This window comes from Ranitomeya imitator, chromosome 3 (genome assembly GCF_032444005.1).
Source record: "Ranitomeya imitator isolate aRanImi1 chromosome 3, aRanImi1.pri, whole genome shotgun sequence".
Classification (NCBI taxonomy): Eukaryota; Metazoa; Chordata; class Amphibia; order Anura; family Dendrobatidae; genus Ranitomeya; species Ranitomeya imitator.
Genome location: NC_091284.1, coordinates 729,967,068 through 729,993,959, shown reverse-complemented (window position 1 = coordinate 729,993,959; position 26,892 = coordinate 729,967,068).

The window sequence follows — 26,892 nt, the reverse complement described above, 5'->3', positions numbered from 1 at the left end:
ATTATCTAGCCATAGGCCAGTCACATCAGGGCTACGAACATTGCCTGGTAATGGTGGATCATTTCACAAAATTTGCCATGGTAACTCCGACACGGGATCAGACTGCAGAGTCCGCTGCATATGCAATATGTAAGAACTTCATTCTATGGTTGAATGAAGTTCTTCGGGTGTCTGAAGAGAATTCACTCTGATCAGGGAACATGTTTCTTGGGAAAAGTAATGGATGAATTGCACTGTCTGTACCGGATTAACAAGTCCCGCACCACACCATACTACCCTCAAGGTAATGGTGCCTGTGAGCGATTCAACCTTTCACTGATTCAGATGTTAAGCACTCTAGAGGAAGATCGGAAGGCCTGATGGCCATAGTACATTTCTGAACTGGTGTGGGTATATAATAATCGGATACACCAAACCACAGGATATACACATTACTGTCTTCTGTTCGGCAGAGAAGGCAAAGGAATCACCGAGTTGGCATTTGACCCAGAAGAGGACTACCCATGGTAGGAGGTGTCCTCTTGGGTTCAAGAACATCGACATCGCCTGCAGACCTTACACAAGCATGCAGAGAGGACTTCGTCCGGAACAACAAAGTTTCAAGCTGGAGACCGAGTCTTAGTGCGGGAGAAGCGCCCTCGAGGAAAGCTGGAAAATCGTTGGGAGAAAGACCCGCATCGAGGGAAGAGAAGAGTTAGTCCAGAGGGACCTGTCTACGTAGTCCAACCTAAAGCAAAAGAAGATGCCCCCACTCGGATTCTCCATTGGAATATGCTCCAAACCTGCTTGTCCAAGAACCCTGTTTGAGTAGACGAGGAGCCCGAGGCTCCTAAGATGGTCCATACGCCGGTAGAAGCAGAGGACGAAGAAGGTGGTGAAGGATTAAGCTCAGAGAGGTTAGAACCAGAGCATGCAAGCTCCCCCATAGCTCTTCCCCCACAGACAGATTCGGCCCCACAGGAGAGCTCCACTACTTTTTCTGATCTGAGGCGCTCCGAGCGAAGAACAGCTGGCAAGCCCCCCATTCGCTATGACCAGGAGAATTCCGTTTGGCAACAATACACACAGAAAAAGAGAAGACAGTCATACACTTCTCGAAGAGAGAAAAAGAGCAGAGGAGTGTAGGGGGGAAAGCCAGGATAACGGTCTCTCCTGCGTGTCTGGGCCAATACCGTCGGGGCTGTCACCAGTGTTGCAGAGGGAAGAGATTGCTGACCGGAGCAGTTCAGGGTACCTGACTGAAGGGGGCGGGTCTGACATAAATAGCAGTTTGAGCGGGACGATGGGACACTTGGCGAGGACCGAGCTTGTGAGCAGTGAGATGGTTAACTCTCTCTTCACGGACCCATGCCCACTAGCTGTGCCTAAACCTCCCAGCTAGCCTGACTGTCAACACATCCTACCCTCAGCTCATAGAGACTTCTGCACTGGGTAGTGACCAGAATAGAGTAAGTACCTTGGCTCCGCTCACCACCGCAGAGACACCACTTAGTCCCATCCTTGTGGTGCCTGCTAATGACCGGCCAGTGCCGGTGGCTGTGTCTGCCGGACTGTTTGCTTTTACTGCGGCCTTGCCTACTGAACTTTCTGTTTCTTCTTTTGTGCCGCCGACCATCACCTCTATTTCACCATGTGCACAGATCAGGAGATCGCATGCCGAAGACCCCAGAGGATTCGTCATCACAAGGAGAAAGTGCATCGGGACCGGATCGGAGACATCCCGCGCAGCCGCTGAGGGATCTTCCAGCCTTCTTCCTCCAGTGCACAGAGACTGATAATTCAAACTGTTATATTCTAGTGCATTTGACTTTCTTCTATCCCCCAATCACATCTTTTACACCCCCTGCTTGTACCATTACTGTTCCTATACATAAAGAACCTGTTAACCTTTGTTCTGCCTCTTGTGTGTCACTGCATCCTACGTACCTGCTATTAACTTACACACTACTTAATTTTCAACCGGCAGATTATAGTGGTCACAAATTGCAAAAAGATATGTGTGACTGAAGCTTTGTTTTATTTATTTTTTTTATAAACAATGACTATTATGACTAATACAATCTATGGGGGGGGGGTTAATTAGTTTACAGCGAGTTAGAATAACTAAGTGGCTTTGTGCACTAAAAACTTCCAAACATTGGGGGGGGGATGGGGGGTAATACTCAAATTAGACATTTGTCTTTTTCGGCACTAAAGCATTTAGCATTACAAATTAAGGCTGCCGTCACACTAGCAGTATTTGGTCAGAATTTTACATCAGTATTTGCAAGCCAAAACCAGGAGTGGGTGATAAATGCAGAAGTGGTGCATATGTTTCTATTATACTTTTCCTCTAAGTGTTCCACTCCTGGTTTTGGCTTATAAATACTGATGTCAAATACTGACCAAATACTGCTAGTGTGACGGCAGCCTAAGTGGTAAAATCAGTACTAAACAGGGTTCACAAGCTCGCAATCTTCTTTCTTAAGGCAAATAATGTACAATAACAAATTGTATTGTGGTACCGTGTTAGCCAATTTCTTAAGGCAAATAAATGCAAATGGATGACATGGCTAAAACATACGTGCTACCTACAGTACATGTGCAATCAAACAACAGCGGACTCAGAGAATGGAGAAGATGGAGAAATTAAGTTCACCGCGCTTTGACAGATTTTGAACTTAGTGATATTAGCATAATTGGCCAGATTTTCTCGCATGAGAGAATCAACAGCCGTGTGACCCCGGCCTTAACGAGAACCAGTCACTTTGTAAAACAATTTTTACTTGCAGATATAGCCTTAATCTGCAGGTAAATAATTATAATGCTTCCAGGCCACTTTACTAAAAGCGCGGCTACCAGTAGAAACTTTTCTTATTTTTCCTCGGTAGCATCTAAACTTGGGTTCTTTTGCACAAGTGTATAACTCAGACCAGTGCAATCCGATAAAAAAAAAAAATGGATTGCACTTGGACTAATGTTATTCTATGAGGCAGTGGAGATCTGCAGTTGTATTTGGCGTGAGAAAAAAATCGCAGCTTGATGCAATTTAACTCTGAAAACAGAAATTCTGAAAAAATTGGATACCGTGTGCATCATCAGAGTGGCATCCAATTTTTACAGATATATTGCGATTCTGTAACATAGGGAATTGTAAATGGTCCTGTAAATCATTAACAGCTTCTGAGTAAAAAAAAATGGATTGCATACAAATTGTGCAAGGATCATATTTGTGAAAAAGGGTTCCACTATTCTGGATGAAATTTGGATCGATTTTGTATACGCTCATGTGACCCCCACCCTATCTGTTATAGTGGCATGCACAGAGCGGCTACAGACACAACTCACTGCTCACTTTACTGTGTAAGCATCCCCTGGAGACTCTGACAGCTTGCTCTGTACAGATCCATATGCACTAAAAAGTTGCTTCAAGTTAAAGAAACTACACTGCTCAAAAAAATTAAGGGAACACTTAAACAACAGACTATAACTCCAAGTAAATCAAACTTCTGTGAAATCAAACTGTCCGCTTTGGAAGCAACACTGTTTGACAATCAATTTCACATGTTGTTGTGCAAATGGAATAGACAACGATGAAAATTGTTGGCAATTAGCAAGACACACTCAATAAAGGAGTGGTTCTGCAGGTGGGGACCACAGACCACATCTCAGTACCAATTCTTTCTGGCTGATGTTTTGGTCACTTTTGAATGTTGTTTGTGGCTCAGGTAGTGCAGCTCATCCACAATGGCACATCAATGTGAGCTGTGGTAAGAAGGTTTGCTGTGTGTGTCAGCACAGTGTACCAGGAGACAGGCCAGTACACCAGGAGACATGGAGGAGGCTGTAGGAGGTCAGCCTGCAGTTGACCTCCTAGAACTGCAGTCCCAGCAAAGGTAATCGGTTTTTGACAACTCTGAGAGACAATTACCTTTCACAACTGGTTCAGGACCCAACAAGAATGATGGGGGCACTGCTAGACCTAATATTAACCAACAGGCCAGACCGCATATCAAATATAAGGATTGGGGTCACTTGGGGAATAGTGATCACAAAATAATAAGTTTTCATGTATCCTTTAAAAAGATGTGTAATAGAGGGGTTACAAGGACACTAAACTTCAGGCGGGCAAATTTCCAACGGATGAGAGAGGATCTTGGTGCAATTAACTGGGACGATATCCTGAGACACAAAAATACACAAAGAAAATGGGAGACGTTTATTAGCATCCTGAATGGGACCTGTGCACAGTATATACCGTATGGGAATAAACATACTAGAAATAGGAGGAAACCAATATGGCTAAATAGAGCTGTAAGGTGCGCAATAAGTGACAAAAAGAAAGCATTTAGAGAATTAAAGGAAGTAGGTAGTGAGGAGGCATTAAATAAATACAGAAAATTAAATAAATTCTGTAAAAAGCAAATCAAGGCAGCAAAGATTGAGACAGAGAGACTCATTGCCAGAGAGAGTAAAAATAATCCCAAAATATTCTTTACCTACATAAATAGTAAGAAACTAAAAAATGATAGTGTTGGCCCCCTTAAAAATAGTCTGGGTGAAATGGTGGACGAGGATGAGGAAAAAGCCAATATGCTAAATGACTTTTTTTCATCAGTATTTTCAAAAGAAAATCCCATGGCAGACAAAATGACTAGTGATAAAAATTCACAATTAAATGTCACCTGCTTAACCCAGCAGGAAGTGCGGCAGCATCTAAAAATCACTAAAATTGACAACTCTCCGGGCCCGGATGGGATACACTAGATGGGATAGTACTGCAGGAATTAAGTACAGTCATTGACAGACCATTATTTTTAATTTTTAAAGACTCCATAATAACAGGGTCTGTACCACAGGACTGGCGTATAGCAAATGTGGTGCCAATATTCAAAAAGGGGACAAAAACTGAACTCGGTAATTATAGGCCAGTAAGCTTAACCTCTACTGTGGGTAAAATCCTGGAGGGCATTCTAAGGGATGCTATACTGGAGTATCTGAAGAGGAATAACCTCATGACCCAGTATTGTCAAGCTATAAAATGGGGACCACCACTTATTAATAAAGGTTTAATTTATTAGTCAACCAACAAACCACATGAACACCAACAATAAAAACATTTAAAACCTCAACTCAAGTGAGTCCTGGGTACCAAAAAAGGAACCACCACCCCTGGACATGGTGAATAAGAAGAATATACTAGGATATACAGATAATATGCACACTGTGTAGAATACAATATACAATATATATGGTAATAGATAACTTAATACACACATATGTATAACCTGTAAAAAGGTCTCAAAAACATTTATAACAGCATGGCACAGCTCGCCTAGAACATGATGTCAATATGGAAAAGTTGTCATTATATGGATACAGACATACATATGTTGCAACAAAAATATGCACACAAAGTCTCCCAGTAATGGATAGATAAATGATGGAACCGATGCTAAATAATTATTACCGTACACACATATCAACGCACCATGGGCTGGTAAGACTGGTGACATAGTCAAATACCATAGATTATTGCATAGATAAGTTGCATAGATGTAATAAGCAAACCCCAGCATATATACCGAACCCTATAGAGTTCTATAGCTACTAGGTGCGCACATGTAGCAGGTGAAAATCACGAGACTGTGTCAGGCTAAACCCATATAACCATATAGAGAGAACATGACCATAACCACCTATCACCAGAGGTCCAGGGGGCAGGAGGCCCAACACGTGTCGCCACCTAGCGTGGCTTCGTCAGGAGCAAAAGCTTGGCAATTTGAAGGAATATTGGGGTTGATGGAAAAAGAGTTGAAAGACACTGAGGAAAGTTGAGGAATGATTTTAATACAATGTTAAAAATGGGTTGGGCCCCGCTGGGCAACCTGGATAGCCTACCAATAAATTTTAAATTTTACATATGGATGCTGTCAGCCACGGCAGTTCTAAGAGCACAGAGTGCTAATGAGAAGAAGAACTAAAAAAATGATGTCCTCAAAATGAAGATCTCCCTCTTGGAGCAATATCTTTTCAGTGTTGCAAGGCATAAAGTCATGAAATTGTGGATCCATTCACAAAGGTGAGTCTCAATGGTGACTGCAGCAAAAACACCAAAAGATTCAGCCCCCTTTCCAAAAAAGTATCTATAAAACTTTATGCAACTACTTAACACAAATATTTAGCAGGAACATTTAAAGGACCCGAGGAAGACTAAACTAGAATTGCAAATTTATACCCCCTATCTTGGGGTCAGTCTTGATTCATATTTTTCATTTTACATCCATTCACTCAGTCGCTCATGTCACCTACACCTCAAAAATATCTCTGGAATTCTCATGACATTGGTATTGTCGACTACCCAGTAATAAGTGCCTTCCCATGGGTCTCCGACCCTCTCCCCAACCCCAAATAACGACATGACTCCCAAATTGGATATAATTGGCCACAGAGGCCTTTATTATAAACAAACAAAACACATAACAGTAAAATAAGCTGGGAAGGGGTCCTTGAAGCTAAAAATCTGGTGTTAACCATAGGATAAACTAGTGGACAGAAAACCAACCATAGTTTACTCTCAGCCATTACCCCACTTTCTCGAGAGCCCCAAAATTACCCCGGAGGGTTACCATTATCCACTTCCAACTTCCTCCAAATCACCAGACCCGAAACCAAAACTTATACCAACTGAAAAATCCGTATCCTGACGGATCCCCTAGGCCAATTTAGCACCAACTCCAAGGACCCCTCCCACCGCCACAACGAGAGTACTTGACCCCTCAAGTACCCGAGACCCCACCACCTTTAACCGCTATGGCTCTTTCAATTCCAGTCTGCAGCCCCAGGGCCCACAAATCACTGCCCATGGTGTTCAAATGGACACCATCACCCAGAAGAAATTCGTCACCCCCACGTTCCAACTCAAAATAACCAACTGCCAGGCCACCATTCCGAACAACAAAACCAGACACTGCCCGATTCACCTTGATTATTAATCTTGGCCACCGACCTAGCATGCCTCCAAGATTTCCACGGAACAATCTCCAACCACACTATGGACATCTCCCGAAAGGAAACCCATAATCTAAGTAAGTCATGCTTGATCTCTCGAATCAACTCGCGACAAGGGCGAACTCCCAAGTTGTTTCCCCCAACATGCAACACCAAGATATCAGGTGGCATGTCCAAGTGGACCCCATTATGCACCTCCTGCATAACTCTGTTCCAGCCCAAGCCCCGAAAACCCAACCACCTGATAACGGCCACGTCCCTGGAAAAACCGAGCTGTCTTCCATCCTGTCGGACGTCTGCCCGCTTTGCGCCCCAATAAACGTAGGAGTGGCCAACAATCCAAACCAACAGCGAGGTTGAACCTGGAAAATATAAACAACTTAAAAATGTGCAGGCAACACAAACAAGTCAACCGATCAGCCAACACCTCTCAAGCCCTAACATAACTCAGATAACGGCCAGACTCTCACCAACCTATCCTCTGTACCACTGCAGGAGCCAGACCACCCAGCGCTGCCTCTGTAGCAGCCCCAATCCGAAAGGAATGAGAGGCAAACCTGGAAGAGTCTACACCGATGGCCATCAATGTCTACCGAAAAACCGCCGCAAACTGGTATCTGGAAAGAAAAGACCCGTCCTCATGATGCAACAAAGGCCTGTATCTACGCGGTTGAAGGCTATCAAAAAACTGCCAACAACGGATAGGACACATAACCGAACCCGGAACAGCGCCCAATACTACCTTTTTACCCCGTCCCGCCTGATCCGTCTTAGACCTCCGAATCCAAAATTGCAAAGACCCCCTGGTAACGAAGACATCCCCAGCCCCACCTTGTCGAACAGTAGTAGGAGACACAAGCTCCCCAGCTCTCAAAGCTCAGAAAAATGCAATGGAAAAGGCTAGGCAAAATAAGGCAGCCTCGAAACTGGAATCACAGATATCATCCAGCCGTGCGCCTAACTACTCCAACATCTCAAAAGACACTGGGCACCTACGATCACCTCGGCTACATGTACATGCTCTTCTCAACCCCTTCGCTGCTTGCTTCACCAAAAAGGACTTTGTCAAATCCTGAAAACCCTGAAGCTGAAAACCAAACGCCAAGGCCGCTATTAACCTGTCGACCTTCGCCGCCGACCATCCCTGATCCGCCCCATGTCTCAACCATAACAACAAGGCCCTAACTTGATCCTAGCCCGTGTTAGCAACCCCGCACGATGCCAACCAAATCTCCCAAGAACTCCATAACGACCGATAAGCCCACCACGTACTAAGAGCCAAGGATGCCTGAATTAAAGGTTTCGCAGCCCAGACACCACGCTTCAAAGCTCCGCCGGGCATTCCTATTAGGTATATACTCACCCTCGTACGCGCCCTGCTTCTTTCCGGCAGCCTTCCTTCCTAAGAATCAGCACTTGAATGACCTTCGGTGACGTCGCGGCTTGTGATTGGTCGCGTGAGCGGTCACATGGACGGTCGCGCGACCAATCACAAGCCGCGATGTCATCTAAGGTCCTTCACGCGCTGATTCTAAGGAAGGAAGGCTGCCGGTTAGTACCAGGGCGCGTGAAAGGGTGAGTATAGCAATATTTTTTATTTTAATTCTTTATTTTACACTTAAATATGGATCGCAGGGCCTGAAGAGTTTCCGCTCCTTCAGACCCTGGGAACCATAGTATCCCATTGCACTGCATTGGGTTTCGTGTTTCGGCCGACCCCGACCCCGACTTTTCTACAGGATCGGCCGACCCGATCCTATAAAAGTAAAAGTCGCTCAACCCTAAACATAAGCATTCATGGACAAACAAGCCAGAACCAGCTGATGACGAACCCTGATCACAGGGGGCGAGGATGTCGTCAAACTGTTAGTAGCATATACAACTGTCATATTATCGCATTTAAAATGAAATCATTGCTCCATAGATGCACTGCCACCAAAATCGGGAAAATCTCCAACAAGGTAATGTTCCTTACCAACCCGTTTTCAAACCATTCTTCCGACCATCTAGCAGCACACCAACGACCCCGGAAAAAGGCCCCGAAACCGATACCGCCCGACACGTCAGTAAAGAGATCAATGTCAGCATTACCCACCACTTCTTCCATAAACAATGAACGCCCATTGTAACAGGCAAGAAAACGGTCCCAAACCTCCAAATCAGCCTTGTGTTCAGCCGACAAATGAACAAAATGATGAGGGGCGCTAACCCCAGCCGTGGCACTTGCCAACCTGCATGAAAAAACTCTCCCCATTGGGATAATCCTGCACGCAAAATTCAGTTTCCCAAGGAGTGACTGCACTTCGCACAACGGCAATTTCTTCAAGCGTCGGGCCCGGGCCACCTCATTCCTCAAACCAAGCACCTTGTTGACAGGCAACCTAAACTCCCATTTCACTGAATCGATAACAATGCCCAAGAAGGACAGACTCATACACGGTGTTAGGGCTAGCGGAACGCACCAAATAATAAGACAAATAGAGTATGGTGCGTTCGCAGCCCGGGGTCCACCGTGCAGAGATGGAACCTGCTGCCAAGTAATGACGGACTATATGGCGGTACAAAGTGAATACACACATGGGCTAACCTCACCCTGTGTGAAGGAAGTGAACCCTGTTACGTCACAGGGCCGTGGTACCGCACCAAGAGCGCAAGCAACGAGTCTCAGAACTCAATCCCAAGACACTGGATTTGAGTACATAGACCTCATGCGCTCGACACCGCTACTGAAGTGTCAGAGTGACAGCAATAGAAGCACGAGAGTGCATGCAGTGCCGCACTGGCGAACGCCACTAACCACCCAGGCTTGGGTAAGGAAAGCGCTGTGAAAGCACAAGGCGCCGCACTGGCGGTCACAGCAATAAGACGCTGTATTGTGTGTTTACGTGCTGATGGCTAAGTCGGGCGCTAGATAGCAAACATACACCTTCCGCGAACAGTCATCCAATAGGGAGGGTTATTTAAAGAGCGACTTTCACTCACAACACACACACATTTACAAATGTACACTAGCGCATGGCCGTGCGGTCATGCGCAGCTTATATAGTTGCAGCACGTTCAGGACCTTCCAATAAAGGGCCAATGGGAAGCTGCTACCAAAGTTTTGCCCTTTCAGGACCTTCCTGGAGGACCAATGGGATGTGCTGCAGTACCTGAGCATGTGACCCTCGATCTCCAATGGGAGATCTTGCCCTGGGCATGCTCAGAAAGAGAAAAGCAGGACTTAGCCCCAAAAGCATCTGCTCGCCGCTGCCCAACACTGACTTCAATGGCAGAAGCAGGAAAAGCAGCAATAACTCTTTGTACAGAGTGAGACTGAGCAAGACGCTGGGACCGACGTCTCTGCTGAGCAGACTCCACTGCGGCTGGATAAGAATGGGAGACCGCAGCGGAGATGGCTCGAGACCTTGTGCAGAAGCGGGAACTCGACACCTAACATTACCCCCCCTCCTAGGACCCCCCCTCCTTGGGCCTCGCTACGCTCGAAGGCAGCAATGAGCTGTGGGGCCCAAATGTTTTCAGCAGGCTCCCAGGACCTGTCCTCTGGGCCATAACCCTTCCAATCCACCAGATAGAACTTTTTGCCACGTACCACCTTGCACCCCAAAATAGCGTTCACCTCGTAATCGTCCGTAGACGAACCCGATGTCCCGGCAGATGACTCGGAAAACCGGGACATGTATACGGGTTTCAAGAGGGACACATGAAAGGTGTCGGTGATACCCAAGCATGGAGGAAGGGCCAGACGGTAGACCACAGGGTTAACCTTTTCAAGGACCTTGAAGGGATCCAAGTAGCCAGGTGCAAACTTAGTGGACTCAACACGCAGCCTGATGTTACGGGCGGAGAGCCACACTAAGTCGCCAGGAGCAAAGGTCGGAGCGGGACGCCGATGAGCATCGGCGGAGGACCTCATTCTCTCCTTGGAGGCCCGAATAGCATCCTGAGTGCGGTCCCAAATGTCCCGTGCCTCCACAGCCCAGTCTGCCACCCTGGAGTCAGCAGAAGACACAGGCATGGGCACAGGGACACACGGATGCTGGCCGTAATTTAGGAGGAATGGAGTCTGACCGGTGGAGTCGGCTACGGCGTTGTTAAGCGCAAACTCTGCCCACGGTAGCAAGGATGCCCAGTCATCCTCCCTGGCAGAAACAAAATGTCGTAAATATGTGACCATGATATGCCGAAGAGAGATTCAACTCAATACTGAGTAGACGACAAAGCTCTCTCCAGAATCGAGACGCAAACTGGGGACCCCGGTCACTAACAATTTTGTCTGGCATACCGTGTAGGCGAAAGATATGTTTGATGAACAAGACAGCCAACGCCCGTGCAGAAGGTAGCCGTGGAAGAGGCACCAAGTGCACCATTTTGGAAAAATGGTCGGTGATCACCCAGATAATGATGCAGTTACGAGACTTGGGTAAGCCCACCACAAAGTCCATCCTGACCATCTCCCAGGGCCTGTCCGCCACCGGCAGAATGTAAAGCAAACCAGCTGGCTGTTGCCGAGGGGACTTGTTCTTGGCGCAAGAGACACACGAACATATTCTGCGACATCACGAGCCATATGCGGCCACCAGTATGTCCTCGCCAGTAACTCAGCTGTCCTTTTGGAACCAAAATGTCCACCCACCCTGGACGAGTGTGCCCAAGAGAGAACCTCCGGTCGCAAACTGGATGGTACAAAAGTCTTGCCCGGAGGTACAGACTCTAGCGAAACTGGGGCCACAGTTCTCAAGCTCTCGGTGGGGACAATAAGCCGAGGCTCCTCTTCCTCCTCCGCAGATGACACAACGGAGCGAGAGAGAGCGTCGGCCCGAATGTTCTTCTCCCCAGAAAGAAAATGGAGGGTGAAATGAAACCGGGAGAAGAATAAGGACCATCTGGCCTGGCGAGAATTCAACCGCTGGGCTGTCTGCAGGTACACCAAATTATTATGGTCTGTGAAGACTTGGAAGGGAAAACGTGCTCCCTCCAAGAGATGTCTCCACTCCGAGAAAGCCAACTTCATGGCTAGCAACTCCCTGTCCCCGATGGAATAATTCCTCTCTGCTGGTGAGAAGGTCTTAGAAAAGAAGAAGCAAGGATGCTTCCGACTTTGAGCATCCTTTTGGAAGAGGACTGCTCCAGCACCAACAGAAGAGGCATCCACCTCCATGATAAATGGCTTATCAACATCGGGGCGATGTAGGATGGGAGCGCTAGCGAAGTGTGACTTTATGGAGTTAAAGGCCTTGGAGACCTCCTCAGACCACAATTTTGGGATTTGCCCCCTTCTTGGTGAGGGCAACCAAGGGAGCTACCAAAGTTGAGAAGTGCGGAATGAACTGGCGATAATAATTAATGAACCCCATAAAGCGCTGCACCGCTTTAAGAGAATGGGGTTCCTGCCAGTCCATCACAGCCTGTAGTTTGGCAGGATCCATAGCCAATCCCTGGGCAGAGATGATGTAGCCTAGGAAAGGTAAGGACTCCTGCTCGAACATACACTTCTCCAACTTGGCATAGAGGGAGTTTGCCTGTAGGAGGTCGAAGACTTTGCAAACATCTCTCCGGTGGGAGTCAATATCTGGAGAGTAGATGAGAATGTCATCCAGATAGACTACGACCGAGGTGGAAAGCATATCCCGGAAGATGTCGTTCACAAAGTCTTGGAAAATGGCTGGGGCATTACAGAGCCCGAAGGGCATCACCAGATATTCATAGTGCCCATCCCTGGTGTTAAAAGCTGTCTTCCATTCGTCCCCCTCACGGATGCGAATCAGGTTGTAAGCACCCCGCAGATCTAATTTAGTAAATACCCTTGCTCCCCGAAGCCTATCGAAGAGCTCAGATATCAAGGGCAAAGGATACTTATTCTTAACGGTGATGGCGTTAAGACCCCTGTAGTCTATGCATGGACGCAATTCCCCATTCTTCTTCTGCACGAAGAAGAACCCTGCCCCAGCAGGTGACACTGACTTCCTAATGAATCCTCTTGCCAGATTTTCCTGGATGTACTGTGACATTGCCTCCGTCTCCGGGAGAGATAACGGATAGACTCGACCCCGGGGAGGCTCAGCACCAGGCAAGAGATCAATAGGACAGTCATAGGGGCGATGGGGCGGAAGGATCTCCGCCGCCTTTTTGGAGAACACATCTGCATAAGACCAATACTGCTTGGGGAGAGAGGATAGATCTGCGGGTACCTCTGTAGTAGCAACCTGAACGCACTCCCTCTGACACCTACCCCCACAAGATTCGCCCCATCCCAGAATTCTGCCTGAGGACCACTCGATATGAGGAGAGTGGTACCGTAGCCAAGGTATTCCCAACAGGACCTCATCAATTCCCTCAGGAATGACGAGCAGAGATATAATCTCCTGATGAGATGGCGACATGGACAGAGTAAAAGGGATGGTCTGGTGTGTTATCTGTGAGGGCAGTGTCGACCCATTCACCACTCGTACCGTTACTGGTTGAGCTAGCATAACCAGGGGTATTGCGTGACGTTGGGCGAAGGCAGAAGACATAAAATTGCCCTCCGCCCCAGAATCCACGCAGAGCTCTACCAAGTGGGAGAATGAGCCTATAATAATTGTCCCCTTAAAGGACAATTTAGAGGCAAACGTCACCGTGTCTAGTATACCTCCACCTACTACCACTAGACGCTGACGTTTCCTCGACCGCTGAGGACATCTGGTGGCTAGATGTCCTGACTCCTGGCAAACATGACAGACCTTGAGTGCACAAGCGGTCCGGGACTTAGATCCCGCTTGTGACACTTCCATGGCCTCATGTGACTCAGGAACCAGGACCGGAGATTCCAGAGGTTTGGCGAAGGTAGGAGCCAGCCGAAACCTCTGCCTACACTGGGCTCGCTCTAACCTCCGCTCGTTAAAACGGAGGTCAATTCGAGTGGAGACAGTTATTAACTCCTCCAGTGTGGCAGGAATCTCCCTAGTGGCCAGAGCGTCCTTAACGTGATCAGCCAGGCCCCTCCAAAATATGGGGATAAGGGCTTTATCCGACCAGTCCAGCTCAGAAGCTAAAGTGCGGAATTGGACGGCAAAATGACTGACCAAGGACTCACCCTGAGTTAATGCCAGCAGTTGGAGCGCAGTATCATGGGTGACTTGAGGTCCTAAAAAGACCTGTTTCAGAGTGCTCAGGAACAGCGGAGCACTCTGCACCACATGATCGCCACGCTCCCACAGCGGCGTAGCCCATTCCAACGCCCTGTCCGACAAGAGAGACACTATAAATCCCACCTTAGCCCGCTCTGTGGGAAAACGTGCAGCCAGGAGCTCGAGGTGAATAGAGCACTGACTCACGAATCCCCTACAAAATTTGCTATCACCAGAAAATTTTTCTGGCAGCGGGAGGCGAGATAATGTCGGAACAGGGGTGGCAATGGACAAGGTTGCTGCAGCCACGCTAGCAGCCTGTACAGCAACTGCGGTAACATCCACAGCTGAGGTTGAGCTCTCGAGAGCCGCCAACCTACCCTCCAGCTGCTGGATATACCGCAAGGATTGCTGTTTGTCCGTCATTACTAGCCAGACCCTGGCGCTAGTGTAATGTTACGGCTAGCGGAACGCACCAAATAATAAGACAGATAGAGTATGGTGCGTTCGCAGCCCGGGGTCCACCGTGCAGAGATGGAACCTGCTGCCAAGTAATGACGGACTATATGGCGGTACAAAGTGAATACACACATGGGCTAACCTCACCCTGTGTGAAGGAAGCGAACCCTGTTACGTCACAGGGCCGTGGTACCGCACCAAGAGCGCAAGCAACGAGTCTCAGAACTCAATCCCAAGACACAGGATTTGAGTACATAGACCTCATGCGCTCGACACCGCTACTGAAGTGTCAGAGTGACAGCAATAGAAGCACGAGAGTGCATGCAGTGCCGCACTGGCGAACGCCACTAACCACCCAGGCTTGGGTAAGGAAAGCGCTGTGAAAGCACAAGGCGCCGCACTGGCGGTCACAGCAATAAGACGCTGTATTGTGTGTTTACGTGCTGATGGCTAAGTCGGGCGCTAGATAGCAAACATACACCTTCCGCGAACAGTCATCCAATAGGGAGGGTTATTTAAAGAGCGACTTTCACTCACAACACACACACATTTACAAATGTACACTAGCGCATGGCCGTGCGGTCATGCGCAGCTTATATAGTTGCAGCACGTTCAGGACCTTCCAATAAAGGGCCAATGGGAAGCTGCTACCAAAGTTTTGCCCTTTCAGGACCTTCCTGGAGGACCAATGGGATGTGCTGCAGTACCTGAGCATGTGACCCTCGATCTCCAATGGGAGATCTTGCCCTGGGCATGCTCAGAAAGAGAAAAGCAGGACTTAGCCCCAAAAGCATCTGCTCGCCGCTGCCCAACACTGACTTCAATGGCAGAAGCAGGAAAAGCAGCAATAACTCTTTGTACAGAGTGAGACTGAGCAAGATGCTGGGACCGACGTCTCTGCTGAGCAGACTCCACTGTGGCTGGATAAGAATGGGAGACCGCAGCGGAGATGGCTCGAGATTCCCCTTGTGCAGAAGCGGGAACTCGACACCTAACACACGGACCCTCAGTTTTCCCCGGCGCCAGAGGGACCCCGAACCGCTCTGCTATCCAAACAACCATCCTCAACAGGACCTCGCAACATTGAGACTGATCAGGGCCTGTGCACATGAAGTCATCCAGGTAATGAATCACAGAATCCAAACCGGACACATCCCGTACTGCCCATTCAAGAAAGGAACTAAAGGCCTCAAAATAAGTGCACGACAACGAACAGCCCATCGGCAAGCATCTGTCAACATAAAACACACCGTCCCAATAACAGCCCAACAACCTCACGCTATCGGGGTGAACAAGCAATAAACGGAAGGCAGACTCAATGTCGGTCTTAGCCAACAATGCCCCCTTGCCACAACTAGGCACCCACCTAGCTGCCTCATCAAACGACGTATAAACCACGGAACAAAGCACTGGATCGATCCCATCATTCACAGACCTCCCTTTCAGATGGGATAAATGCTGAATGAGCCTAAACTTGTTAGGCTCCTTCTTGGGAACCACACCCAGAGGCGACATGACCAAGTCGTCCAAAGGAGGAATTGGAAAAGGTCCAGACATCCTACCTAAAGCAACCTCTTTACTCAATTTTTCTGACACAACCGATGCAACTCAGCCGATCTAAGGTTTTTCAAACTCTGTGGTACAATGAAAGCAGGGGTGGGTATGCAAAAACCAACATTAAAACCCGCCCGCAGCAGCTCCACCCTCTCCCTATCGGGGAACTGATTTACATAGGGGACCATCGCGTCCAACCTCACTGGCATCACCCCCTTTTGAATTACCGTCTGGCTTCCTTTTTTTCTTAAAACATCTGGACGCACCATGGGAAGAACCGTTGCACTGCGAGCACAAGTGCTTGAACTTGCAGGTTGTTCCAAACTTACACTGGCCCTCATTGAACTGCCAGCACACGCCATGCTTTTGACCACCGGATTGTCCTGACTGACCCCCGGTTCCTGAGGAGCTACCTTGCGAAGCGGCTTGGCCGGAAGCTCCGGCCCTGCTTTGAAAGGAATGACCAAACTTCGTTGGCGCCATAACACGCAACCATAACCCAATGTCCTTCTGGTCCCACTGGATTGCAGGACGAACCGCCTTCCGTTGTCTAAACTGTTCGTCATACTGCAACCATGCTTGGCCTCCATAGGCTCCTATAGAATCCATGTAGCAAAACAAAGCGGAGCAATTGTCGGGGGCCTTCTCACCAATAACACTCGCCAAGATCGCAAATGTCTGAAGCCAATTCACAAAAGTCTGGGGAATAAGGCCATCTCCATTTTTCCTCATCCTCCTACTTACTTTCTTCCTTCTTGTTCTTATCCAAATTAAACTTCTCCAACGGCAAAAGCGAAAAAATCTCCATGTACTCATCCTTAAAAATCTTTTCCCTCACCTCTTTCTTCAAATGCGCCCCCAACGACCCCTCAAAACAGACATATACCTCACCACGCACCTTATCATCCAAGCGAATGCCCCCTTCCTTCTTCTTCTCCGTCTGTACGGATACAGATACTGGTTTAGCCGACCTGTCCCGCACAGTAGAGCCGCTACCCGACAACTCAAACCCCACATCAGAAGAGCCCACCAGGCTGACAAAGGGGACGGCCCTGACCTCACACCGCCCAATCGCAACAACAGCTCTCGAACACCCGACAACAGCTCCCCCACCCCTTCACGACTCGCATCAGCCCGCACACCAACTCCATCACCCCGGTCTACAGACCCCCCAGCCTGATCTACAGTAACTGATATAGGCGTCGAAAATGCCGGCAACAAACGAGACACAGAATGATTCTCACCAGGCTGCAGGGGAGCTGTGATCCCCCCAGCCGCAGATGCTGTGGTCATCCAGCCGTCTCTTGATCCCGATGCCGACCTTAGGCCCTCCTGGATGTGACTTTTACCTCTCGTCCCGGCCCCAGCAGAGGGCACTGTGATGACTCCGTCAGCCACAGGTGCAGCCTGGTGCAATGTAGCCCCGGACCCAGGCCCACCATCCGATCCGCTGCCGTCCATTTTCGCTGAACGATAAGGTGCCCACCCAGTCGCAGGGATGAGAAGGGAACTGGAATCCCTAGCCGAGTCCAGCAACCCCGCCGCATCTAGGGCGCTGCCTGCCGCTACCTCCGGAATACTCCCCCGCCGTCTCGTGCTGGTGGAAGTGGCAGGCCGCCCAGCCTGGTTGTCACAGCGGCAGCCCGCCGCGACATCACTCCGACCGTTGGTGGATCTGGCGCGTGCAGGCCCCACCCCCGGAGCGATGGGGGAGAAGGCCTGACTGCCGCCGCAGGCCTCAGCGCGGCTGGCAGATTCCTCCCAGACTGTGGCCTGCTTGGGCGTTTACGAATACGCGGTCCGGAGGGTCCCTAGAGGGGCTCCTGTGCCGCCGCTGAGACGCCTGGGGCAAGTCGGGGATAGGCGCTCCAACGGCCTTACTTGCCTTGACCGCCGCACGCCGGAACCGGCCGCTGTGGGATCCCCGCTGCTACCACCCAAGATGCCGGCCACCTGCGCCTCCAACCAGCCGGGGGGCTGGGTTACCGCAGCCGCCCGCAGCTGGGACAGCACGTGCTCTATGGAGCTCATCCCGGGTGAGTGCAGGTGTCCTGCTCAAATGCATCCTGAGCGGGAAGTGAAATGCACCCCCCCCCACCAATGCTATAACCCCCTTTTCCCACGCATTCCCTCCCCCTTACAGAAATAACCCCGCCTCCCCTATTCCTGGCTCCAAACCCCCTGTCATGATGGCTTCCACGTACGCCGCCTGTGGGAGGGGGTGGGGCGGCTCGCTCCAGCCTGCTCTTTCATTCTTGACAACTATTGTGCAGCGCCCCAGAGATCTGGTCGTTGCAGTAACGTCGCTCTGCCACTAAGGGGAGTGATGGTACATCTGATGGCACTAAAGGAGTTCTACTGACCAGGTATCACCAAGCACACACTACACTTCACACTCCGGCCACTAGGGGGAGCAAAAGGCTTATTTATTGGGCCACTTCTCACATTGGTAAAACTAGGGGTTGGACAGGAAGTTAGGCAGAACGAAGCCTGGGAGAGCTCCAGGAAGGACCTGTCAGAACTGGGAAATCTGGCAGGTACCTAGCGAAAGGACAGATTGTTACGGAACCGTGCCTGCACTACCTTGCGGCGGTATCCAAAGAAAGAGACAAGAAAGGAAGGATATTGTGGAACAGTGAGAAACGAGATCAGCACAAAGGAGATCCAGTAGGAGTCGTGTCCCGAGAACGGCAACATCTTACTGAGGCGCATAGCCGGTGGCCGGAGCACCGAAGAAGTAACAGTCTCCACGCATTACTTCAAACAGCGGCAGGACAGTTAATTACAGGTTGGCTGTCTACCATGCAACACCTAAGAAGGACAAAGGAGGCAGTCGTGGGAGAGGGGCGACACTAGGGTTCCAGAATAACTCCAGGCCTACCTGTCATAAAGGTGCGTCCTAGCCAAAGCATACCTGGGGGACGGAGAAGAGAAAGATCTCGAACGAGCGAGAACAGAAGTTGTGAGGACTATCCTGAATGCTCAGCAGGGAAGCACTACAACACACAGGCGCTAGTGGGTAGACACTGATTTCCACCTGCAAAGGGAACTCTGGATGTGCCTTCGGACCGGCCGGTCTCAGACAGCCCTGTTGAAAGTGCCCTGGATTGAGGATCCTGAAACCTTCAGTAAAAGGTAAAGAAACTGAACCCTGTGTCCTCGTTATTCCTCGCACTACGCACCATCACTCTTTATTGGACGCCCCTTAGCAGGGTCACGGACCGGGTCCAGCCATCGTGATAACCCCAGAACTGAGACAGAAAGGACCGGTACCAAGTAACCTGTGGCCCTGTGTCTGGGGGCGATCCAACTGCGGACTATTGTAACTCTCTACTAATTGGTTTCCCTGTTAACAAACTCTCCCCTCTCCAATCCATCCTGAATGCAAAAGCCAGGATCATATTCTTTTCCAACCTCTACATACATTGATGCCTACACCTTGTGCCAGTCATTGCACTGATTGTTTATCCACTGCAGAGTTCAAACAAACTTACCGTATATACTCAAGTATTAGCCGACCTGAGTATAAGCCGACTGTTGTGATAAGGTAATTCAGTACCACAATGGACATAGAGGTCAGAGCACATACAGTGACCTGACAATAACCCAAAAACATAGAACGAGCTCTGAGACGTGGGAACTCTGCTGACTGCAATCCCTAATCCTCTCCAACCACACTAGAGGCAGCCGTGGATTGCGCCTAACGCTTCCTATGCAACTCGGCACAGCCTGAGAAACTAGCTAGCCTGAAGATAGAAAATAAGCCTACCTTGCCTCAGAGAAATACCCCAAAGGAAAAGGCAGCCCCCACATATAATGACTGTGATTTAAGATGAAAAGACAAACGTAGAGATGAAATAGATTTAGCAAAGTGAGGCCCGACTTTCTGAACAGAGCGAGGATAGGAAAGGTAACTTTGGGGTCAACACAAAACCCTACAAAAACCACGCAAAGGGGGCAAAAAGACCCTCCGTACCGAACTAACGGCACGGAGGTACACCCTCATAGTCCCAGAGCTTCCAGCAAGCAGGGAAAAACAAATATACAAGCTGGACAGAAAAAACAGCAAACAAAATAGCAAAGCGGAACTTAGCTATGCAGAGCAGCAGGCCACAGGAACGATCCAGGAGGAAACAGGTCCAATACTAGAACATTGACTGGAGGCCAGGATCAAAGCACTAGGTGGAGTTAAATAGAGCAGCATCTAACGACTTCACCACATCACCTGAGGAAGGAAACTCAGAAGCCGCAGTACCACTTTCCTCCACCAACGGAAGCTCACAGAGAGAATCAGCCTTGTGACCACAGGAGGGAGCTATGCCACAGAATTCACAACAGTACCCCCCCCTTGAGGAGGGGTCAACGAACCCTCACCAGAGCCCCCAGGACGACCAGGATGAGCCATATGAAAGGCACGAACAAGATCGGGAGCATGGACATCAGAAGCAAAGACCCAGGAATTATCTTCCTGAGCATAACCCTTCCACTTAACCAGATACTGGAGTTTCCGTCTTGAAACACGAGAATCCAAAATCTTCTCCACAATATACTCCAACTCCCCCTCCACCAAAACCGGGGCAGGAGGATCAACAGATGGAACCATAGGTGCCACGTATCTCCGCAACAATGACCTATGGAATACGTTATGTATGGAAAAAGAATCTGGAAGGGTCAGACGAAAAGACACAGGATTAAGAACCTCAGAAATCCTATACGGACCAATGAAACGAGGTTTAAACTTAGGAGAGGAAACCTTCATAGGAATATGACGAGTAGATAACCAAACCAAATCCCCAACACGAAGTCGGGGACCCACACAGCGTCTGCGATTAGCGAAACGTTGAGCCTTCTCCTGGGACAAGGTCAAATTGTCCACTACATGAGTCCAAATCTGCTGCAACCTGTCCACCACAGTATCCACACCAGGACAGTCCGAAGACTCAACCTGCCCTGAAGAGAAACGAGGATGGAACCCAGAGTTGCAGAAAAACGGCGAAACCATGGTAGCCGAGCTGGCCCGATTATAAAGGGCGAACTCAGCCAAAGGCAAAAAGGACACCCGGTCATCCTGATCAGCAGAAACAAGGCATCTCAGATATGTTTCCAAGGTCTGATTGGTTCGTTCGGTCTGGCCATTAGTCTGAGGATGGAAAGCCGAGGAAAAAGACAAGTCAATGCCCATCCTACCACAAAAGGCTCGCCAAAACCTCGAAACAAACTGGGAACCTCTGTCAGACACGATATTCTCTGGAATGCCATGTAAACGAACCACATGCTGGAAGAACAATGGCACCAAATCAGAGGAGGAAGGTAATTTAGACAAGGGTACCAAATGGACCATCTTAGAGAAGCGATCACAGACCACCCAAATGACTGACATCTTTTGAGAGACGGGAAGATCTGAAATAAAATCCATAGAGATATGTGTCCAAGGCCTCTTCGGGACCGGCAAGGGCAAAAGCAACCCACTGGCACGAGAACAGCAGGGCTTAGCCCGAGCACAAATCCCACAGGACTGCACAAAAGTACGCACATCCCGCGACAGAGATGGCCACCAAAAGGATCTAGCCACTAACTCTCTGGTACCAAAGATTCCAGGATGACCAGCCAACACCGAACAATGAACCTCAGAGATAACTTTATTCGTCCACCTATCAGGGACAAACAGTTTCTCCGCTGGGCAACGATCAGGTTTTATAGCCTGAAATTTTTGTAGCACCCGCCGCAAATCAGGGGAGATGGCAGACACAATTACTCCCTCTTTGAGGATACCCGCCGGCTCAGACAAACCCAGAGAGTCGGGCACAAAACTCCTAGACAGAGCATCCGCCTTCACATTTTTAGAGCCCGGAAGGTATGAAATCACAAAGTCAAAACGGGCAAAAAACAGCGACCAACGAGCCTGTCTAGGATTCAACCGCTTGGCAGACTCGAAATAAGTCAAGTTCTTATGATCAGTCAAGACCACCACGCGATGCTTAGCTCCTTCAAGCCAATGACGCCACTCCTCGAATGCCCACTTCATGGCCAGCAACTCTCGATTGCCCACATCATAATTTCGCTCAGCAGGCGAAAACTTCCTGGAAAAGAAGGCGCATGGTTTTATCACCGAGCAATCAGAACTTCTCTGCGACAAAACAGCCCCTGCTCCAATCTCAGAAGCATCAACCTCGACCTGGAACGGAAGCGAAACATCTGGTTGACACAACACAGGGGCAGAAGAAAAATGACGCTTCAACTCTTGAAAAGCTTCCACAGCAGCAGAAGACCAATTGACCACATCAGCACCCTTCTTGGTCAAATCGGTCAATGGTTTAGCAATACTAGAAAAATTGCAGATGAAGCGACGATAAAAATTAGCAAAGCCCAGGAACTTTTGCAGACTTTTCATAGATGTCGGCTGAGTCCAATCATGGATGGCTTGGACCTTAACAGGGTCCATCTCGATAGTAGAAGGGGAAAAGATGAACCCCAAAAATGAAACCTTCTGAACACCAAAGAGACACTTTGATCCCTTCACAAACAAAGAATTAGCACGCAGGACCTGAAACACCGTTCTCACCTGCTTCATATGAGACTCCCAATCATCCGAGAAGATCAAAATGTCATCCAAGTACACAATCAGGAATTTATCCAGGTACTCTCGGAAGATGTCATGCATAAAGGACTGAAACACTGATGGAGCATTGGCAAGTCCGAATGGCATTACTAGATACTCAAAATGGCCCTCGGGCGTATTAAATGCAGTTTTCCATTCATCGCCTCGCTTAATACGCACAAGATTATACGCACCACGAAGATCTATCTTGGTGAACCAACTAGCCCCCTTAATCCGAGCAAAAAAATCAGATAACAACGGCAAGGGGTACTGAAATTTAACCGTGATCTTATTTAGAAGGCGGTAATCTATACAAGGTCTCAGTGAACCATCCTTCTTGGCTACAAAAAAGAACCCTGCTCCTAATGGCGACGATGACGGGCGAATATGCCCCTTCTCCAAGGACTCCTTCACATAACTCCGCATAGCGGCGTGCTCAGGCACAGATAAATTAAACAGTCGACCTTTTGGGAATTTACTACCAGGAATCAAATCGATAGCACAATCACAATCCCTATGCGGAGGTAGGGTATCGGACTTGGGCTCATCAAATACATCCCGGTAATCAGACAAGAACTCTGGAACCTCAGAAGGGGTGGATGACGAAATAGTCAGAAATGGGACATCACCATGTACCCCCTGACAACCCCAGCTGGACACAGACATGGATTTCCAATCTAATACTGGATTATGGACTTGTAGCCATGGCAACCCCAACACGACCACATCATGCAGATTATGCAACACCAGAAAGCGAATAACCTCCTGATGTGCAGGAGCCATGCACATGGTCAGCTGGGTCCAGTACTGAGGCTTATTCTTGGCCAAAGGCGTAGCATCAATTCCTCTCAATGGAATAGGATACTGCAAGGGCTCCAAGAAAGACCCACAACGCCTAGCATACTCCAAGTCCATCAAATTCAGGGCAGCGTCTGAATCCACAAATGCCATGACAGAATACGATGACAAAGAGCAGATCAAGGTAACGGACAGAAGAAATTTTGACTGTACAGTACCAATGGTGGCAGACCTAGCGAACTGCTTAGTGCGCTTAGGACAATCAGAGATAGCATGAGTGGAATCACCACAGTAGAAACACAGCCCATTCAGACGTCTGTGTTCTTGCCGTTCAACTCTGGTCAAAGTCCTATTGCACTGCATAGGCTCAGGTAATACCGCCAAATGGTGCACAGATTTACGCTCACGCAAGCGTCGACCGATCTGAATGGCCAAAGACATAGACTCATTCAGACCAGCAGGCATAGGAAATCCCACCATGACATCCTTAAGGGCTTCAGAGAGACCTTTTCTGAAAATAGCTGCGAGCGCACCTTCATTCCATTAAGTGAGTACGGACCACTTTCTAAATTTCTGACAATATACCTCTATCTCATCCTAACCCTGACACAGAGCCAGCAAATTTTTCTCTGCCTGATCCACTGAATTAGGTTCATCGTACAGCAATCCGAGCGCCAGGAAAAACGCATCGATATTACTTAATGCAGGATCTCCTGACGCAAGAGAAAATGCCCAGTCCTGAGGGTCGCCACATAAAAAAGAAATAATGATCCTAACTTGTTGAACTGGGTCACCAGAGGAGCGAGGTTTCAAAGCCATAAATAGTTTACAATTATTTTTGAAACTCAGAAATTTAGCTCTATCTCCAAAAAACAAATCAGGAATAGGAATTCTCGGTTCTAACATAGAATTCTGAACCACAAAGTCTTGAATATTTTGTACTCTTGCCGTGAGCTGATCCACACATGAAGACAGACCTTTAATGTCCATCGCTACACCTGTGTCCTGAACCACCCAAATGTCTAGGGGAAAAAAAAGGCAAAACACAGTGCAGAGAAAAAAAAATGGTCTCAGAACTTCTTTTTTCCCTCTTTTGAGAATCATTAGTACTTTCGGCCTCCAGTACTGTTGTGATAAGGTAATTCAGTACCACAATGGACATAGAGGTCAGAGCATATACAGTGACCTGACAATAACCCAAAAACATAGAACGAGCTCTGAGACGTGGGAACTCTGCTGACCGCAATCCCTAATCCTCTCCAACCACACTAGAGGCAGCCGTGGATTGCGCCTAACGCTCCCTATGCAACTCGGCACAGCCTGAGAAACTAGCTAGCCTGAAGATAGAAAATAAGCCTACCTTGCCTCAGAGAAATACCCCAAAGGAAAAGGCAGCCCCCACATATAATGACTGTGAGTTAAGATGAAAAGACAAACGTAGAGATGAAATAGATTTAGCAAAGTGAGGCCCGACTTTCTGAACAGAGCGAGGATAGGAAAGGTAACTTTGCGGTCAACACAAAACCCTACAAAAACCACGCAAAGGGGGCAAAAAGACCCTCCGTACCGAACTAACGGCACGGAGGTACACCCTCATAGTCCCAGAGCTTCCAGCAAGCAGGGAAAAACAAATATACAAGCTGGACAGAAAAAACAGCAAACAAAATAGCAAAGCGGAACTTAGCTATGCAGAGCAGCAGGCCACAGGAACGATCCAGGAGGAAACAGGTCCAATACTAGAACATTGACTGGAGGCCAGGATCAAAGCACTAGGTGGAGTTAAATAGAGCAGCACCTAACGACTTCACCACATCACCTGAGGAAGGAAACTCAGAAGCCGCAGTACCACTTTCCTCCACCAACGGAAGCTCACAGAGAGAATCAGCCGAAGTACCACTTGTGACCACAGGAGGGAGCTCTGCCACAGAATTCACAACAGCCGACCCCCCTAATTTTGCCACAAAAAACTGGGAAACCTTAATGACTCGAGTATAAGCCTAGGGTGGAAAATGCAGCAGCTACTGGTAAATTTCAAAAATAAAAATAGATACCAATAAAAGTAAAATTAATTGAGACATCAGAAGTTTAAGTGTTTTTGAATATCCATATTGAATCAGGAGCCCCACATAATGCTCCATACAGTTCATGATGGCCCCATAAGATGCTCCATACAAAATACTCCCCATATAATGCTCCAAACAGATTATGATGGGCTCCATAAGATGCTCCATATTAAAATATGCCCCATATAATGCTGCACAAATGTTAATTATAACCCCATAAGATGCCCCATACAGATATTTTCCCCATACAATGCTGCACAAATGCTGATTATGGCCCCATAAGATGCTCCATAGACACATTTGCCCCGTATAATGCTCCACAAATGTGGATTATGGCCCCATAAGATGCTCCATAGACACATTTGCCCCGTATAATGCTCCACAAATGCGGATTATGGCCCCATAAGATGCCCCATACACATATTTGCCCCATATAATGCTGCACATGGCCCCATACAGATATTTGCCCCATATAATGCTACACATGGCCCTATAAGATGCTCCATACAGATATTTGCCCCATATAATTCTGCACATGGCCCCACAAGATGCTCCATACAGATATTTGCCCCATATGCTGTTGCTGTGATTAAAAAAATAAAAAATCACATACTCACCTCTCAGGCCCCCGGCACTTGCTATATTCACCTGCTCCCCATTCCAGCACCGACCGCCGCTGTGTCTTCCCCGTCCTCTGCACTGAATGTTCAGGCAGAGGGCGGCATGCACTAATTGCGTCATCGCGCCCACTGACCTGAGCTTCAGTGCAGGGGACAAGGAAGACGCAGTGGTGCCAACACCCCGTCATACTCACCTGCTGCTGGTGCTGTCCCTTCACATCTGTTCCCCAACGCCGGCAGCTTCTTCCTGTAGTGAGCGGTCACATGGTACCGCTCATTACAGTAATGAAAATGCGGCTCCACCCCCATGGGAGTGGAGTCAGGTCCATATTTATTGGTGTAATGAGCGGTACCATGTGACCGCTCACTACAGGAAGAAGCTGCCGGTGCCAGGGAACCAGGGACCTGCAGGTACTGCGCCAGGAGCAGGTGAGTATGATTAGACAGCTGCCGCTCCCCCTACCCTGCCGACCCCAGGGTATGACTTGAGTATAAGCCAAGAGGGGCAATTTCAGCCTAAAAAAAGGGGCTGAAATTCTCGGCTTATACTCGAGTATATACGGTATCACTCTCACCCACAAAGTTCTCCATGGTTCAGCACCACCCTATATCTCCTTCCTTGTCTCTGTCTGCCACCCTACCTGTGCCCTTCATTCTGCTAATGACCTTAGACTAACATCCTATATAATCCGGACCTCCTA